The sequence below is a fragment of the Barbus barbus genome, assembly GCF_936440315.1.
Source record: "Barbus barbus genome assembly, chromosome: 17".
Classification (NCBI taxonomy): domain Eukaryota; kingdom Metazoa; phylum Chordata; class Actinopteri; order Cypriniformes; family Cyprinidae; genus Barbus; species Barbus barbus.
The window spans coordinates 31,077,075-31,083,171 of NC_136745.1; positions in this window are offsets into that span (position 1 = coordinate 31,077,075).

Sequence of the window (6,097 nt, forward strand, 5' to 3'; positions counted from 1 at the left end):
TACAGCCATCAGTAGGCTTGTTAAGAAATGCCACATCATATAGCTCACTCTCGTCCTACCCTATATCGGGTAATTGTAAGCCCAATGCAGCTGCACTCGGCAGCCAACACGAGAAAGGTAGGGAACCTCAGTTGGGAAATACACATCTGGTGCCACCTGAGCTTCATACTGCACATCTCTCACATGTGGCTCCTCCCAGATCGCTACATGTAAATCCAGATTTCGATAAGATGATGCCTCTACCCATGCACCAGTCAATACATCAACCTCCTTATGTACCCCAACCTTTCTACCAAGGGAACCCAGCCATGCTGGCCCATTATCCATCCGCCGGGTATCAGCATACACCCCCCAATATAGAAGGCCCAACATTTCCTGATTTTACCAAGGAGGATAGAGCTCAATATGTGGAGCTACGTCTTTCCCTTAGCACACTCCTTCATCCTTCTCAGTCCGAGCATTACAAGTATGCCATCTTGCTGAAGCATGTCAAGGTGCCACATGCACATCGCCTAGTGCTAGCTCATGCAGAGTCTAGTATGCCCTACTCTGAAGCTCTGAAAGCACTGGATGAACGCTACGGACGTCCATATCAGTTTGTGCTGAAGGAGATAGAGGACATGGAACGCCTACCCCCCATCCGAGATGATAGGGCTCTTGATGAGTTCTCCATCAGAGTGCAGTCGCTTGTCGGGATGCTGAAAGCTCTCCGAGGTGAAGGCCATGAGGAACTCCACTGCGGCTCCAATGTGAAGCGCCTTCTAAGCAGGCTCCCCAAGCACCAGCAAGAGAGATTTCGTCGTCAACAGTTTAGGAAGGACCCGGATAAACTGAAGCTAACGCTCACTGACTTTTCAGAGTGGCTGAAGGAAGAAGTCAGATGCCTGGACATTGAGCCCTCACTTCAAGCTCACAGTGAAAAGGATAAAAGAGAATTTAAGCAGCAGAAGTCCAAGGTTAAGATTACTACGGTTATGCATGGGACAGACAGTTCCAGTAACCATCCATCAGACACGCCCTCTCAAGCAGCTCATTCTATGCGAACCCAAGGGAAGGGTAAGATATACTGCCCTTACTGTGAGGCAGAACACTACCTCAGCCAATGTGAGAGCTTCGCTAAACTTACCAAAGCAGAGATGGTGGATTGGATTAAAGTTAAGAGGAGGTGCTGGAGATGCGGACGGTCTCACCTAGCCTCTGCTTGTGACCTCAAGAAGCCGTGTCGCCTTTGTAAGTCGAAACACCTCTCTGTCCTTCACGAGGTCAACCAGAGGAGTGGGAACGAGCCCACCATCAAATCGACAGCAGAAACTCACTACCTGGATCAGCCAAATAGATATAGCCAGGTGCTGTTAAAGATTGTCAGAGTCAATTTGCAATACCAGGATAAAGTGCTTGACACGTATGCAGTGCTGGATGATGGCTCTGAGAGAACCATCCTGCTTTCGTCTGCAGCACGCCACCTAGGAGTACAGGGTCAAGTAGAAGACCTCACACTCCGTACTATCCGCCAAGACATCAAGATACTGTCAGGCTCACGTGTGTCCTTTACGATCACTCCAGCTTCCCAACCAACAAAGAGGTTCTCCATTCAAGGCGCATTCACAGGTGAACACCTAGGCCTCTCTCAGTACAGCTACCCAATTACCCAGCTCCAGAGAAGATATCGTCATCTACGAGGTCTGGTAATCCCACCCATCGATGGAGCTCAGCCAACCCTCCTGATTGGATCGGATAATGCTGATCTGATCGTTCCGATTGAGCCAGTGCATCTTGGTCCCCCTGGTGGTCCTGCAGCAGTCAAGACTAAGCTCGGTTGGACACTCCAAGGTCCAGCGAAATACCTGCAGCAACAGCTTCCCACCACACAGTGCTTGTTCACAGTTTCCTCCCCTTCTGCTGAGCTGTTCAGTCAAGTTGAACGGTTGTGGCAATTAGATACACTGCCTTTCAAAAGTGAGAAGTTGGTGACCAGATCCAGACAGGACAAGTACTCAGTGGACCTATTAGAGGCTGAGACCATCCGTGTAGAAGTAAACGGAGTGCATCGGTACGCTACACCCCTTCTACGAGTCCCAAACATGCCCAAGCTGAAAGTTTCAAAGGAAGTTGTGATGAAGAACCTGCGAAACACAGAGAAGAGGTTAGCACAAAACCCACTGCGGACATCTACCTACCAGGAGGAGATCAAGAAACTGGAGATTGCTGGGTACGCCACCAAGATTGACTCCGGCGAGGTGGACTCATCCGAGGAGTCGTGGTTCCTGCCCCACCACATGGTCAGACACAATGGCAAGGAACGGATTGTTTTCAACTGCAGCTTCCAGCTTGGCAGACAAAGTTTGAATAACTACCTCCTTCCTGGTCCAGCCTTAGGAGCCTCACTCCTTGGAGTCCTCCTGCGCTTCAGGGAGCATCGAGTTGCAGTAAGTGGAGACATTAAAGGGATGTTTCACCAGGTCCGCCTGCTGGACAGAGACAAGCCCTTGCTGAGGTTCCTTTGGAGGGATCTAAAAACGGACAAACAACCATCAGTGTACCAGTGGGAAGTTCTGCCGTTCGGGACGACGTGCAGTCCCTGCTGCGCGATCTTTGCTCTTCAGAAACACATCAGTGAGTCAAGTCAACCAGGAGAAGATGTCCGCCACAGTGTAGAACAGTGCTTCTACGTAGACAACTGCCTGCAGAGTCTACCCACCATAGTAGAAGCCAGTAACCTTGTGACGAAGCTTAGAACCCTTCTAGCTGCAGGTGGTTTCGATATTCGTCAGTGGGCCAGTAACCAGCCAGAGGTGATTCGCAACTTGCCTAATGAGGCCAAGTCTGACAGCAGCGAAAGATGGGTTTCTCAGACACATGGTGAAGCTCAAGAAATGACGCTAGGCCTCAGTTGGCACTTCATGGAGGACACACTCCATTACAGGCATCGCCCGGTTTCCCCAAGCCAGACTACCATGCGAAATATCTATAAGATACTAGCAAGCCAATATGATCCCCTAGGTCATATCCTGCCTTTCACCACAAGGGCCAAAGTTTTGGTCCAGAGACTGTGGGCCAAAGACCGCGACTGGGATGACCCAAACTTACCGGTCGACCTCCTGCAAGCCTGGACTTTATGGGAAGAAGAGCTCCCTCAGCTCCCAACAGTTAGTCTCCCCCGGAGCTACTTCCCACTAGACGTGGATGTAAGTGCCATCACCCTCGAGCTTCATGTATTCTGTGATGCATCTGAGTCCGCCTACGGGTCAGTTGCTTACCTACGCGGTGAGGATCCACATGGCCAAGTCCATGTAGCCTTTGTGCTGGCACGTTCAAGAGTGGCACCGAAGAAACAACAGTCAATGCCACGCCTTGAGCTCTGTGCCGCCCTTACAGGAGCTCAGCTTGCCCAGATGATCCAGCGAGAGCTCACCCTTAAGTTGAGGGACACAGTGCTGTGGTCTGACTCCACCACAGTACTTGCCTGGATACAGTCGGAGTCCTGCAGATACAAGGTGTTTGTAGGGACTCGTGTATCTGAGATTCAGGAGCTGACGAATCACCAGTCATGGAGGTATGTGGACACACAGAATAACCCCGCGGATGCTATCACCAGAGGGATGACACTATCCAACCTAGCCAAGCCAAACCAATTCAGTCAAGGTCCTGCTTTCCTTCGGCTACCACGTGAGAGTTGGTCAGCCACAACTTCTTTCGTGGAGGTCCCAGATGAGTCAGAGATGAAGAGGTCTATGTTCTGTGGCATTATGTCAGCCATTACTGCTCCAGAGATCCCAGCCGCTGAAGACCACTCTACCTTTGAAGATCTCCTCGAGGCAACGAGTAGGTCACTACATGGGGCGGCCTCCCAGTCAAGCGCCCTCAGTGCAGATGACTACGCAGAAGCAGAACTCAGAATCCTTCAGAGAGCACAATATGATAGCTTTCCAGACGAAGTCAAGTGCCTACAAACAGGGAAAGCACTTCCATCCAGCAGTCGGCTCTTGTCACTTGCTCCAGAGTACGATGTCTCTAAGGGCCTTATCCGAGTAGGTGGTAGGTTGCGCCGTTCTACTGGTCTGGAAGAATATGTCGTACACCCAATTGTGCTAGAACCTAAGCACCATATTACCAAACTTATCATACGACAGTATGACAACAAGTTACTCCATTCTGGATCGGAGAGGGTCTTTGCAGAGCTCCGGCGCAAGTTTTGGATCCTCCAAGGCCGAGAAGCTGTACGTCGTCATCAGAGATCCTGCCCGGAGTGCCAGAAATGGAGAGCAAAGCCTGCTATTCCTAAGATGGCAGATCTGCCCCTTTGTCGTCTCCGCCTCCTGAAGCCTCCATTTTATTCAACAGGAGTAGATTGCTTTGGCCCGTTCCAGGTCAAGCGTGGTCGGAGTACGGAAAAGAGATGGGGAATAGTTTTTAAGTGTATGACCACCAGGTGCGTTCACTTAGATGTGCTGCCCAAAATGGATACCGACTCGTTCCTTATGTCACTCAGAAGGTTCGTGGCTAGACGGGGAACACCCTTCGAGCTTCTCTCTGACTGTGGGACCAACTTCCGCGGAGGGGAGCACGAGCTCAAGGCAAGTTTTGAGGCCATGTGTGAAGAGCTGCAGACCAAGTTGGCTAAGCACCAGATCCGTTTCCAGTTCAACCCACCAAATGCACCTCACTTTGGTGGAGCCTGGGAGCGGGAAGTCAGATCTATTAAGGCTGCACTCTATGTTACTCTGGGAGCACAGACAGTGACCGAAGAAGTCTTGCAGACAGTTCTGATTGAGGTAGAGGGAATCCTTAACTCCAAGCCATTGGGATATGTGTCGACAGATGTAGCTGATGTGGATCCCGTAACCCCCAACTACCTCCTCATGGGGCGGCCCGACTCTTCGCTTCCTCAAGTGGTGTACCCTGAGTCTGAGATTCTCAGTCGGAGAAGATGGCGGCACAGTCAGGTGTTAGCTGACCAGTTTTGGACCCATTTCATACGGAACTACTTGCCTTTCTTGCAATCAAGGCAGAAATGGGTAAAGGACACAGAGAACCTCACTGTGGGTACAGTGGTGATGGTAATTGACCAAAAGTTACCTCGTGCATTGTGGCCCGTGGGACGAGTCACGAAGATCATTAGGAGTGTCGATAGTAAAGTGAGGACTGCTGAGGTGCAGGTAGACGAGAGGACCTACACCAGACCAGTGGCCAAACTCATTGAGCTGCCGGCCATCCCGGAGAATGCCTCGACAACAGCTCCTGTGGATAAGTTGAGCCTTTCCAGGAGATAATTCACACCGTGAATTATGGGGCGGCTGTGCAAAAGGCTCAAGTGATGTGAACATGGACAGAGCATGTACAGCGAGTGTTCGTTCAGACCACGCCCCTTTTCTGACATGTTGCGACATGCCCTGGCTTGTAGAGAACGGCTGTCAGTTTCAGTTTCAGTTAAGATAATCTTCGCATAGTGTTCGTGTGCGTCAGTGACCACCAAACACACCTTCACTGTAAAGTGTATGAGAAATAGTGCCTGTGCATCTGTATTTTTGAAGTATATTTATTAAAACCATTCAACGACTATCCCTGACTTCCGTGTCCTGACTAGACACTCCATATTGTTGACAAATTTCCTTAACCAGTAGATCTCCATTACAATACTAGTATTTAAAATGTGTAAATTATGTCCATAGTACTGCCTTATCTGTATATTCTGTACATATGTAGCATATTGTAGGCACTGTATATCCTGTACCTCTGCTTATTGCACTTCTGGTTAGATGCTAACTGCATTTCGTTGCCCTGTACCTTACATGTGCAATGACAATAAAGTTGAATCTAATCTAAATTTATTGCAAATATCTTCTATTTGAATTTTTGGTTAAATCATATGATTAGAAAGTATGAAGAATTCATTCGCAAAAACAGATATCTCCGGTTTTTAAAATGTTCAAAATCATATTTTTTTTATTATGTTATCATGGTTTTATTGTGTTAGCTGTATTTTTTAGTTATTTTTAACCTAATCAGAAATAACCCAACTGCAGTTTGATTTAGGTTAATTGGAATGCACAATGAAAAACATGATTTTTGAAAATGGCTAAAAACGGAGTTATCTGTT